The sequence below is a fragment of the Lissotriton vulgaris genome, chromosome 3_1 (genome assembly GCF_964263255.1).
Source record: "Lissotriton vulgaris chromosome 3_1, aLisVul1.2, whole genome shotgun sequence".
NCBI classification, from domain to species: Eukaryota; Metazoa; Chordata; class Amphibia; order Caudata; family Salamandridae; genus Lissotriton; species Lissotriton vulgaris.
In genome coordinates, this window is record NC_141689.1 from 737,054,745 (window position 1) to 737,068,819 (window position 14,075).

The 14,075-nt window shown below is 50.7% G+C and overlaps 1 protein-coding gene across 3 annotated transcripts in view; it reads right to left on the bottom strand.

The window, feature by feature from the left end:
- The window catches only part of SEMA6A (semaphorin 6A), a 191,585-nt gene extending 185,298 nt beyond the window's left edge, over positions 1 to 6,287 (bottom strand). For all 3 annotated transcript variants that reach the window (XM_086961063.1, XM_086961062.1, XM_086961060.1), the window contains exon 1: positions 5,875 to 6,287. The gene's annotated coding sequence lies outside the window, so the exon portion shown is untranslated. The remainder of the gene's footprint in view (positions 1 to 5,874) is intronic.
- Positions 6,288 to 14,075: the final 7,788 nt, after the last annotated feature.

Here is a 14,075-nt window from a genome sequence, read left to right on the forward strand (position 1 = left end):
ATGCATTAAATATTATTGGGCCTTGCGCACGTGAGCAGTCAGTCAGGTTAGCAGGGTTACCATATTTAAATATTGTTCCCTAAGGCACAGCAGGCCAATGGTACCCACACGCCAACAACGCAGACATGCCATATATGTGGTCAGCCATTCCTTTGAGAGACACCACATGAGGTGCCAGACAGCGCTTCGCGCCCACAACACTTGCGAGGGCGCTATAGCGATAATGCAACGCAACACACTCTGAGCAGGAGAGGGGGAGCCACTCTGGAACATGGACTGTAACTTCCAACTTGCTAGTGACCACGTCACGCTTTCATTAAAAAAAAAACCTCCGGAGATCTGAAGTTACCGTAAGAGGCCAGGTGCGCTCGAAAAAATATCCCAAATAAATAAATATACAAAATCAGATGCCCTCGAGTGCTGACAGTGAGCTGCAAGGCCAATAAAGGCTTTCCTGTATCGGAGGGAGCAATGGAAAAGCTGCCAATTTCTGGCACAAACGCGGGAGCAGAAACCCCTGCATGGCCCCAAAAGAGGTGGATGAGGAGGAGATTAGACCACGTGTTTTCTTGTCCAGGTGGAGCCCCTCTTACAGAAACTGGAGCCTCAGCCTTTCCCCCAACTTTTAGCTATGTTTTAAAACTCCTTTTGTGCATTGCTAGAGTGTCATTGAAACTCACAGCCGTTCACACTACTTACTGCTCCTCCTTTTAACCAATTCTGAAAGGCCATCCTGGCTGCTCGCATCTCGCTCTCACAGCGGTGAGCTGGGGCAGAGTAGCCCGGCCGCGGGCTGACGCGCAGGCCTGCTCTTGTTTTGGGAGATTATCTGATCATAACAAAGATTCCTGAAACACCGCAAGGCCCCGGGAGCGCGGGCACGTGGGTAGCTGATCCGAAACGGCCGGCCCTGGGTTAACCTGCAAACCCCTGAGCACGCACGGAGCCAGGCACAGAGCAGCATTCTTTGAGAGCGAGACATTACCACCGCTCGTACCCCACGCGAGGTATATTATTATTTGGCATCCTTACAACCAAACAACGAGCAAGTGCCTGGAACAGGATCAAACCTTTCCAGGCTCTGAAGAGCCGATAGCATCCGCCCGAAGATAAGGAACGCGCTGACAAAACTACAAGCCGTGGTGCGCATGCGTGGGTTCCTGCGAAGATGCTTTCGGATAACGTTTGGAGACAGTGTTCCGCCTTGGTATTAAAAACTGGGTTAATGAGTAAGCTGGCAGCCCTTTGATGCCAGGCTGCTGCGGCCCAGGGGAAGCAGCATGGTGCAGAAAGTCCCAATAACCGCGCAACCATGATTTATGTGGCTGCCAACACAACCTGGGGGTTCATAGCGGGCTTCTGGGACGCAGGGAGGCCGGCCTCTTTATCCACCGCCCCTCCAGCCCAAGGGCTTCTTGCATATAGGCTGAGTTCTACAATGGTCCCATAATTAATTATTCGAGTGTGTGCGTGTGGGGGGTTTAAAGGGGTGAGTGTTGTCATTTTTTTGTTCTAGGCCCCGGTTTAAAGCAACAGAGAATAGGGCAGAGTCCCTCTGACTTTACTACATTCACCCCTCTTTTGGAGAGCCCCCACCCCACACACACACTTTCACGAATCCTGTCAGGGGCAGCGAGCAGAAAGAACTTGCAGCACAGGTCCACGCGGACCCAGGCCAGGCCCAAGGGAAACACCGCACAGAGGTGTGTTGGGAGACACACCTGTGACCGCACAACACTCTAAAAGGTGCATCACACTGGAAGGAAACCTTAATTGTGCACAATCCCCCACTGTGGTGAAAACCCCCCACACACCGTGCAAACACAGGCGTAGAAACAGGAGCTGGCCAACAAAGATCCGATCACAGAGATGGTATCTGCCCTCCACACAGTGCCACCCACACAGACCTACAGAGCACCTACCCCGGACACACTGCAAGGAGGAACAGTCCTCACTCGTTCAAGGGAAACAGGGCTTTAAATGTACCGGCACTTCTTTATTTTGAGAGAGAGGGTACCTGCACTTCTCAAGAGAGTCTTAATACTTTCGATTGGAGAGTACCGGCACTTCTCAGAAACAAGCAGGTACTCCGAGTCTGCTACAGAGTACATGCACTTCTGTTTTCCCATTTCAAGCACTGAAGTGAAGTAAAAACTGAGCATCATTCAAGGAGGCTTACCATGCACAGGGTGGGGGGTCAAGGGTCACTGACTAGAGACAATGCCTAAAACGTGCTTCGAAAGAAACCGAGAACAAATGTGACCACCACGGGATAGACTGTACCACAGCATGTACTTGAAGTGTTTACTTTGGCAACACCTTTCACACCTGTGAATCCAATTAAATACATTCGGTCTACTTGTAATAAACTGTCTGTAGGCTCAGCGCTGGGAGAGGTTGTTCTTCCCTGCAGTCAAAGGAGGTAAAAAGAAGCAAGCTCTTCCAATACACGGCGCACCGTCTGCACAGGTGTGCTCTGGGACAAGAACCACGAGCCACATGAAATTCACCCAAAGTACGACATACCTGACGGGACACAAAACCTATGTTTGTGTGTGTGTTACGGTACCCTCTAGAAGCTCACGTCAGGACCGAGAGTCCTCGGAGGCCGGGAAACGCCCAGTCAAGTGCTCTGAACCCAATGCTAGGGTCGTGGCAGAATGTTTGTTTAAAGTAGAAATAAAGCTGAAAGCCGTCCACTTGAGTGCACTTAATTGCTTGGCCGGGGAGGTGCCCTGTGATGGGCCAGCAGCCCCATCCAGGACGGGTACAGTGCTTAAAAGCCCCCCCCCCCCTCAGTGCACCCTGAAACCTGGATCAATTGCTTCGAAAGCGCACAATTAATCACCAAGGCAGCTAGGAAAGGGGGAGACCGGTCCAATTAGTGCTTGGAGAGGACGGTGGGCGCACACCAATTAGGGTCGGCCCTCAATGGGCCTCTGTGGGCTCAGGCGCCAGGGGTGCACGCAGGGGAGAGCCGGGGTGATTAACCCTCCTCAGGGCGCCCAGGCAACTCTGAGAGCGTGTCTCACTGCAGCTCTTTCCACAAACTATGCGGCAACCCCCAGACATGTATGTCCACAATCCGTCCAGCGCCTCCCATGAAACATACACTCACCTGTCAATCATCACGTCATAGCCTCCCGCATGAGGCGACAGTGTATACCAGGGCCCTGGCACGGTCTGCACTGAAGAGAGCTCACGGGCACCGCAGAAGAGCCCCGGGTTTGCTGAACTTACAACGCACACTGATAAATGCGCCCCCGGGGCCCTGCTAATCAGTCCCGAAAGCTGGAGTCGCTGCCTGGCTGACGCAGCACATTTTATGGATTGCGCCAACTTTGCGCACTTTCGCTATGCGCAGAGCCGGATATGCCAGCCTCAGCCCCCTGCGCACGGGGACGCATAACAGCAGGGACGCAGCGGCTGCCCCTAAAAGTCGCAGACACTCATATCCCCCTTCCACTCTAGCTGGGGTCGAGTGCCCCATGACCCCTGGACAGCAGGAATCCACACACACCCTCTGCCCCAGTCACCCCGACCAGAATACCTCCCCCAATTACCGCGGAAAGCACGCACCCTATAAACACCCCTCTCGGCTGCCACCTGCCACTGCTGCCGAGAAGTCCCTCGCCGCCCCTCAAGAAAAGTGATTTTATGTCTCTGTGCACTCTCGTTGGAATGCAGGGATATGAAAAACACGCACTTCCCACCACTTGTCAATAAAGCTGGTTTGGGCATGACAACACACCCCTCCCCTCTCCGAGAGGGGCACGGGGCACCGAGTCAGGGTTCAGGCGGAGGCTGGGCGTGGGAAAGGCATGTTTTCAAGGGAAGGAAGGAAGGAGTGTTTGCTGGTGCGCACCGACCCTGGACTGTCTCCACTTCCCAGCCTCAGACGGGGCCGAAGAGCAGCTACTGCCCTGCAACTTGAACACAGTCCAACCCGCCCCAAAACACAAGAGAAGCACCACCAAGTACTAGGCAGGAAAATCAGGCAACCACCCAGGTGCAAAACTGAAGCAGTATTAATCAAGAAACCGGACCATCTTAGTCACAAAATGGGCAAATCTCAAGCGGGGAATCGTCAAGTAATAAACCTGCGTCAACTACATCCAAGAATCCCCAGCATATCCCAGCAAAAACCTATAACGTCACTTCCGGTGACAGCGTCCCCCCACTTATTTTTTAACGACTTGTGCCCTGATTGAGATCAAAAAAGAAGATCCTAAGCGAAAAAAAGTCAGCGCCCGGACAATCTGGACAACTTCCATGCGAGAAACTCACCCAACCCACACGCAATAAACCTGCAGGGTCCTCGGACAAAAATACTTAAGCACGCCTCAGCCTACAACAACCCGTGGCACACTCCCGCCAAGAAACCCTGGTAATCACAAGCCACGAAAACCCAATGCAAGAAAAAAACCAGGCTGACGCAGCCAAGACACCCTAGCAAACCCCAGCCAAAAACACAGGGTACATGCAGGCCAGGAAATCTAGGCAACCACAAGCCACAACTATCTGGGAAAATACCACCCAATAAACAGAAGTACACCAAGGCCAAGAGATCCGAGAAACACCTGCCAAGAAATCTGGTGAAACCTCAGCCAAGAAACTTAAGCAAAGAACACAATGGAACCCAGGCTGAGAAAGCCATGAAATCATCACCCAGCCAGGAGTGCCAAAGAATCCCTGGCCAAGAGACACAGAGAACCCTCTGCCAAGTAAACCAGCAATGCCAGCTGGAAACACACATGCGGGGACGCCAGATTAAAAGCTGGGAGAAATACCACACAAGAAACTGGTGCAAGCCAGCAGCCAAACTGGACGGGCAACCATGAGCTCAGATACTCAAGCAAGAGACACCCATGAAAGAGATCCAAGCAATCATCAGACAAGAAACCGGGCTATGCTTGGCCAATAAATCTGGTATCTCGTGATGAGCAAGAAAATTGCAGAGGGAAGCAAGAATATGGTGATAAAGAAAGCAGGAAAACAAACACTACCAAATGAATATGGGCAACCCATCAAAGTAACCACGAATCGCAGACAAGAAAATGAGACCTGGACACCCAAAAAAGTAACTATCACGGGCCATGAAAACGAGGCAAACCTTACAAGAGCAACCCAGCAGTCTCAAGTAAAATAAAAATAAAAAACAGGCAGTTTTAGCTAATTAAGGAAACCTGAGCTTGAATTGCTTGGCAAACCGACCCCCAATAAACTGTGGCAAGTATTAGCCGGCAGCCCAGGCGAGTTGCTGTCAATAAACTAGGGCACAGGAATTGGAGCAAATACCAGCAAAGAAAATGGGCCACCTCAAGATAAGAAACGGCCAGGAATCATCGACAACAGCCAGAAAATAACCCTGGAGAAAACCTGCGAAATACCGATAACCCAGACATACACCAGTGAAGAAAAAAAGACAACAGGCGACTCTAATAAAGGTGAAAGAACTGCAAACTCCAGCCGGTAGAATGAAAACAGCAACATCAATACAGGCAGAACAAGAGGACAGCGGAAAACAGCCAAAGCAGCGCCACAACCAAGAGATGTTATGTTTAGAGCCCACTCAGGGGTGTGGTGCCGCCCCAGCGTGCTTAGAAACCAACAACATTACCAGGGGAAACAGAGAATCCGACTTCTCTGGGTCGCCCCTCGTGCACCCCAGAGAAGCACGAGTGATGGGGGCAAAGGAACAACGGCCATCTGATGCCCCGGGTGAGATGCGCAGCCAGGGCAGGCGCGCACAGGGCGCCCGGTGAGAGGCCGTCCCCACACACCCATGAAACGCCGTGCACCATGCATCACCCCTCGGATGCACACGCGCCAGCCACCTGCTCCGCGCAGCCACGAGTCGAGGCGTGGGCATACCTTGTGCTCATGTAGGGGCAGCTGGCAGCAGGACTAGCCGACGCAGTGTCCCATCAGTAATCCGTGAGAGGGGCGCTCTCTGGGCGGGGGTCTCCGGCAGCGCTCTCGCCTCTGCAAACCTTTGTCATCACTCCTCATGTGCTCGTGTGCTGGGTGCCGCGGGCGTCGACCAGGACTCGTCCGCTGCGCTCTCCTCTCCAGGGGGTGCTAGGAGGGACCAACCCGGGCAATCAAAAGACTCCAGCAACTCTTTCCTCCAAAGGCAAATTCCACAGGGCTCCACTTAGACGGACGTGCTCCGGGGTGCGTGTGCCGTGTGGTGCGTGCGGGTCCCGTGCTGAGGTCCGGCTCCGGAGGGGGCAGGAGAGCGTGGATCTGACTGACTCCTAGTCCAAGCTGCTGGGCATCGCACTGAGCGCCGAGGAGCGGAGTGCGAAGCCCGGCCCCCCGCCCGCCGGGCACCGCCTCCTCCTGCCCACCGGCCAGCCTCCCCTCCCAGCGCCGCCCTGCGCAGGGAACGCGCAAGGGAGAGAGGAAACCAGGACCGGATCTGTGGGGAGGGAGTACACCCACAGCCAGCCTGCGCGAGGGAGAGAAGGAAGGGGGCAGGAAGAGGCAGCAAGAGGCAGCGGGCAAAACATGGCAACAGCAACTGTGCAGACAACCTTTGTGAGAGCGAAAGCAAAACGCGGCCACACAACAACAACTTACATGGAAGAACAATATAGAAATGCACGCACAGCTAAAACCTACGTGGGAGAGAAAGAAAAACCCGCAAAGCATGCACGCTAATACTGTTCATGGGAGAGAAAGGAGCACACGCATACCCACAACAAACAACCTACATAGGTGCACACCCAGCAGCAACCCAACTGGGCAGCGAATAGCAAGTGTGTCATGGGTCCTAGTGCAAGGAAGGAATTGGACCTTTTGGCCGAACTGTGAAATACAGCAGTTATCAAGGTTTAATAAGCCCCTCAGGTCTCTTAGCCCCGGCGCCACTGCACCTGATGCACACATGAAAGTTACGCCCCTGCACATGGGAGAGCAAGGAGCGCGCGAGCCGGCACCGCAACAACCCACAAGGAAGAGAAAGGAGTACACGAGCACGCACAGCAAAACCTACGTGGGAGAAAAAGGAATGCACGCACATTAATAACACACATGGACAAGAAAGGAGTTTACACCCACAACCATAACTTGCATTATCTTAGGAAAAAAATGAAGCAACGGAGAGCGACATGTACACGGAAAAGAAAAGAGTGCACGCAAAGACGTACATAGCAACAATAAGCGTAATAAAGAAAGCAAAACGGGCACACATTAAAAGTAGCACACGCTTTGAAAGGAATTCAGGCGCACACACGTTTACGTAGGGTGAGACAAAAGTGCACACACACAACACGCTGAACATGAAAGAGAAGTGTACGAGTGACATATTTAGCAACACGGAAATGTGCAGATTGTAAATACTTTGGTAAATGGAATGAACAGATCACCTGTACTCTAATTAATATGAGATTGTAATTATAGTCACGTTTTTATACGTAATAATGGGGGTGTGAGTGTATTGCTATCATCAGATATGTAAATAACGCACGGATTTCGCATGCGCAGCCATTTCTGATGATTTTACAGAACAAAAAGGTCCGGGAAGGAAGCGTGCGTCAGTCCAGCGAGGCACCGAAGCGCAGCAGACAATGGGAGGCAGGGGCGCTGCGGAGCAGGCTGGAGACACCGGGGGCAGGGGCGAGGGCTGCTCTGCCTGCTGCGTCTGTAGCAGCAACAGCAAGCAGCACGAGCAGCCAAGATGGAAACCCGGCCTGGATCCTCCCCGGACGGGAGGCAGGGGCGCTGCGGAGCAGGCTGGAGACACCGTGGATGAGGGGAGGTAGGGGTGTAGGAGGGAGGGGGTGCTCTGCCTGCCTGTAGCAGCAAGCAGCACGAGCAGCCAAGATGCAATCCCGACCTGGATCCTCACCACCGGACGGGAAGCAGGGGCGCTGTGGACCACAGGGCGGGCCTTCCTAGGCGCTACATCATCCCTTCTCGTTAAGCTGATGGGGAGAGACTGCTGAGTCAGTCACTGAGCGGGCTTTAACAGCGTGACTGTTGCACCGCCACACGTTGATGATGTTGGTGCTGGAGGAGTCCAGGCTAATTTTTAGGAAGAGAGGAAATGAATAAAGGAGTGGTTGACGGGACTGGCCAGCGGGGAAAGGGGCAACGCGCTCGCTCGTTTTCTGGTTATTTTTACGTTTGCTGTATATTTGCTATTATCTTCAAATTATGGGCTGTTATGGCATTCTCATATTCTGCCAATGAATAATGAGCAGCAAAACCATATTGAGTACACGCAGTGAGCACTTTATCGATCCAGAGGCAAACCGACCCCGAGGCTCATTAGAAAGTAGAAACATGGAGCATTTTTATGGTCAGAACTGAGCATATTCCAAAACTCATTTGAAATGCATGGAGCAGAAACCTCTATTACTATCCAGGGGCGCCGGACAACAAGGTGTAGAACAGCAAGATTCGTCCGCTTTTATGCCGGGGATCACACATGGCAGCGGCTACTGAAAACACGTGCAGAGACGCGTCACCGGTGTTCAAGAAGGGTTCCATTTCCAGTCAAGTCTGACTTTCATGTTTACTTTCTCTATTTTCAAAGTACAGAGAGTCCGATCTTATACGCACAACACAGTCAAGTCTCATGCAAACAGCGCATCCATTCCCCGGGGTGTGAGTCTCTATGGGGGGCCAGCCCAGCGCCTACGCACACTGTGATCACTCGTGAGCCTAACCCTGGAACGTGAATTTACGGATGACCCCTTTCCCGAATGCACACACATCTTTAGAATTAAAACAACGCACGTTGACTAATACCCATTGCCGGCAAGGTTTCTCTGAGATAAGGCACAGACTTGGGGTGTCTCGGAAAGAGCACACCGTGAGTGGAACTGTCTCTGCTCCAGAGGGTGTAAGTAAGGTGAACCTCGCTTCTAAGTATCTACTCACTTTAATAACAATAACAACAGTAGCTTGTTTTATGTGGCACACAATACCGCACTTCTGCGTGTCTAAGCCCCGAGCATCACGGGGCTTTCATTGAAGGAAACGTGTATCTCATACACCTCGCTGTCGCAATAGGACTCACGTGTCATTCACTCCATGGCCTCTTTTCTTTTTTGCAGTTTTATATAGCGCTGACTCGACCCGAGGTATTGGAGCGCTTTACAGGAGCACCAGTTACATTACAGAAGGACATTTTTGTTAGGCACGCGGAGATTAAGTGAATTGCTCAGAATCACATAATGTTGACCCGACCCCGGACTCGAACCTGGTTCCCCTGCTCCAAAGTCGGCAGCTCTGGCCGTTAGGTCACATCCTCCTTTCCTTGTACCCACGGGGCTGGAATTCGTGCGCTGCTGCGCTCAACCAGGTGAGCTATTTGAGGTAGGAAAGTATGCAGAGGAGCTGTTACCACAGCAGCGGAGGCGGCGGCTTGGAGCTAGATCTCTGGGCGGGGAGAGGGACTTCACGCTGGGGGGAGTAGGGACTGCGCCTGGACTGTACCCTGTGCACGGCTGCAGGGGCACCCGCATGCCTCTGCACACGAGAACTGTAAGCCGGGAGCGCAGCAGCCAAAGCAGCGCGAGCTGTACTCTGGCGTCACTGCCCGGCAGCATCAATCTGACTCTACGGCGCCCCTCTGGCTTGGACTGGCACTGCAGGAGCGCGCACCAGAGCACCATGGGTCGTGGCATCACTTGTCATCTCATCTCGCCCTTGTACCGTCGCCATTATTCAGGTCGCGCCCCATTTTCATTTCTTTCCTGTCAGCAGCTATCTTCATTGGGGCATTTCCCCCCAAACATATTTTAATTTCATACGGCACTTAACCCACCAGGTAACAACTCTTCAGAGTGCAAACAAAGCGCAACATGTACTCCAAGCGCAGCATTTTAGTTCCACGTCCGCATATTTTCGTATAACGGTGAAGTGGTAAGACAGACACTGTTCCACGAAACACAGCACTATCTTAAAAATGAAAAATCCAAGAAGTGCGTCACATTTAGCTTCTGTAGCGCAGACCGTGACACTATTATTATTTTATCAAACCTTTAACGCCATTAGAAGACATATAAAATAATATATTGATTTTCAAGTAAGTGATCAATAAAATGAATCTGTGCTGAACTGTGCGGATCCATGTGGAAAGAGCCTCCTGAACGGAAAATGTAGTGCTCAGGCGCTAGTAATGAGGTATTGTTTTCTCCCCATTTTTCCCATAAGCGCCTGGCTGGGCGCTAGGTGAATAACTCATTTTGCTTCACTCACTCTTTTATGGTGTACACCTCATTATTTGGGACGCTTTGACCATTGAATCACCAGGTGCACCTTCCATTCTCTTCCTATTTTTTTCTACTGTAATTCCTAAGCCTTTCTGTCCGTTCTTAGCTGAGCATATGTTTTATTGTTTCATTTCAGATGTCCCTTATCTTAAGGTCCTGATTAGAGCCACCCTCACCCTTTACAGGGTTGAAGCGTCATCAACTAATGTTATAACAAACCATTTCTGGCCTCTTTAAATTAAAAAAAATGGCCAGTATAGGACATTGCTCATTTTGTGAAACCCTATTGCATATTGTATTGTGTCACGTTTTCTTTTTTAGTTCTTTTTCACATGGGTCACTAAACACAATCTGTTTTTCAATACAAACATTAATTTCTTGTTCAAAATAATAATTAGACTCCTTATTGTTTTGTGTATAACAATTTCTCTTTCTAACATCTCATATCCCAGTTTGAATTTGTAATTTGCAACTAATTATCATTTATTCGCACATTGCACACAGGAACCATTGTCTGTGGTAGTAGTAATAGCTTTATTTCGATACAGTACATATCATAAAAGCAATACAAAGCATCAAGTAAAAACAGTACAAGATACATAATATAAAATACCTTAGGATTTGGTAATAAAAACAATAAGAGCTAATGTGCAAATAAGGATATCATTGACATTTGTACACCCGTATGGGATACAGTTCATCAAGGGGCACTTTATTGGAGCAGCAGCTTCCTTGAGGTTCTTATGCGCCAAGCCCAACCTAGAAATTTTGCCATATAACATGCAAAAAACGGGCGGGCATCTGAGCACAATATGCGTAGGGCTTCTGAATGTGATCTTGTTCCCAAGCTCCTACACAAAGGCTTTAGCCATTTCAATCTAGGTGCTGCATAGGCCTTACACTCAAACAGTAGGTGGGCGACAGACTCGACCCTTGAGACACAGAACGGGCAATACGGAAGCGTTTGAAGTGGAGGGTTCCAGGTGGAGGTAAACAATCGTAGGGGGAGCACACCCACCCTAAATTTGAAATACAGGGATCTGTCTCCAGAGTTATGAATTAAGTCCAGATAGGGTTCCCTGTAAGGGAACTCCTTAACTAGCAAAAACTGGGCGACAGATTTGCAGTGGTTGGAATTGTGCATTCTCTTATTGTTTACCCATAGCCAATACACCTTCTTCAGGAACTGTTTGGGAGGTGCAGTTTTGTTGACCCAGGCGTCACCCAGACCCAGCTCATAAAGTAGGCGTTTGACTTCCCTAAACCAGGGTACCTTACTGCAACCTGGAAGCAACAGAAGATCTTTTAGGGCTTCAGCATAGCTGCACAGTTCGGGGACATTCCATATCCGGGACCAGAGAAGCAAAGGTCGTAAGTTAGCTTGCTCACAGATTGGGCGAGTGCCTGTATCTAACAGAAGTGGGATTGTAGGGGTACTGTGGGGCAACCTCATCAGATCTTTATGAAAGTTATTTTCAAGATGGGCCAGGGTATCAACTCTCTGTAAGCCCCACAGTTCTGCCCCATACAGAGCTGCGCTCACAACCCTTGCTCTGTAGATATCTATCAATGCCCCGATTGGTTTTAAGGATGAGGCTCGCTGTTCCTTGAGCAAGGCTCCTGTGGCCCTTTTATGAATCAGGAATACCTTTTGGTGAGGTGCTTTCCAACTCATGGTATCGCTGAGGCGTATTCCTAGGTAATCAAATTCTTTGACTCTTTCAAGGGGGGTAGAGTCTAAGACAGGGGGGGTAACAGATTTCTTGGGAGGGTTAAGGACAAGGAATTTAGTCTTGCCTATATTTATTGCCAGTCCCTTAGAGTCACAAAATGATTTAAAGCTTGTGAGCAATTTCTGGATGCCCGCAGGTGTTTTAGATATCAGAAGGGTGTCGTCCGCAAACAGGAGCGTTGGGACTTTTCTGCCCGCCAGGGTAGGTGCATCTGCAGGGTGTTGCAAAAGATGCTCCACCACTCCGTTGACATAAAGGGAGAACAGAGTGGGGGCAAGCACACACCCCTGGCGGACGCCCCTGTCTACTGGGATACAAGATGTTTTTTCTCCCTGGACACCCCATCTGATCTGGGCGAAATTGTCTTCATGGAATTTTCTGAGCAAAAGCAGCAAGTAGAGTGGTAGACCTAATCCATCGAGGACATTCCAAAGTAGTGCCCGTGGGACCAGGTCGAAGGCAGTACGCAAGTCTATAAAGACTAGGTACAGACTGCCCCCTCCCAGTACCACCACCTTCCAATATAACATTAGTGTGGAAAATTAATACAGTTTGATGAACATTATCTACGCCATCTTGCCTTTTTCCGATGCCACACTTTTCGTCATGCACATCCGCCATATTTTAGCCGTTACGATCAGAATCACCCTCACGAAAGACCCCCCACGCACCGGTCATTCCCACTCTCACATGCCTTGCGCATAAGCAGCAGCCATTTTAAACACCATGGCCTCCCTGCCCCTCGCTGATAGCCAGCGCGTCTCTCTCTCTCTCTCCTAACCTCGCAAGCATCCCCCGCACGCTGACAACCCCCGCTCTCTCATGCCTTGGATCATAAACCCCTCTTCAGCGCAGCTCCGCCACAGAATCCCATCCTGTTCCCAGCGCGACACCTCCCTTCATTCCTTTCATGGTCTCAGATCCTTTTGATGCAAACCCCCTTTCCCTGTGTCCCCGTTTGTCTTCCTTGTTCCCAGGCCGCCACCTGGCCCTGCGGATACTGTTTATTACCCCGTACAGTAGGAAGCTTCCCCTCCCCATCAAAAGACCCTCGAGCTGATCAAAGCCCCCACCCTATGAGATCCGATCAATTCCACGCATTCCGTGAACCGGCGGAATGCCCTGCTGCGCGACAACCATCACCTGTTGTGACCGGGGTGGGGAATTCAACTGTAAATGTATGTGGGAACGGGCCTGAAGGGGAGATTCCGAGGAGGTTCTTTCAAATATCAAAGTGTTGCGAGAATATGTTACGTGCAATAAAGGTCATAAACCCTAGTATAAGAGGCCAGGCCTCAGAGATGTGGTTAGAGCACCTCGTGACGATACTTGCTGTCTGAATTGATGTGTTCTCCTCCGGAGAGAATAAAATCCACGTTTCCTGCCTTCCAGTCTCCAGCGCCTGCTTCTTCATTTGATTAATATTTGTGGGTCATAGAGGCGGCACCGCCGGGCAACATAAAGGGGTCTTTGGTTACTGGTTGTCTTTGAACCCCTTTTTAACAATTGGCGTCCCAAGCGTGGGGCCCATCAGCGACTCGTGGATCCAGTGGGAGAGGTCCTGACGACAGAGTGAACGACTGCAACGATCGGAAGGTACCCTGTCCGATAGACCCTCGTCTGACAGTCGATCATCCGAACTTCACTGGTTCCGAACAGACCTCTCTCGAGTGATCTGCGGTCCTGACTGGGAACCATCAGGAGTGCCACAAGGAGTACGAAGAGAAGAGGACGATCGGGCGCTGGATTCGGAAGACAAGAAACTGTCCATGCGGTCCGGGTAAGGTCGTGTAAACACGACGAGTTGCGAAAGTGATTGATAATTGATGAGAAAATACTAGTATTACTTTTTGTTAATTTATTTGGAGATTCACTGTCTGCAAACGGAGAAACAACAGGCTCTCCCTTTATAAACAGTGAAGGATAGGTACGCATCCGTCGGACCTATCTTTCTCCCCCACTGAACAATTGCCCCTCCCCCATTGATTAACTGTTATAGATTGTTTTCTGGAGATTCTCTGTCTGCAAACAGGGAAGAATAGGTCCCCTCTTTGCAGATAGTGAAAGGGTAGGTGACGCGGACCTTTGCGAGCCTACTTATTCTCCCCATTGA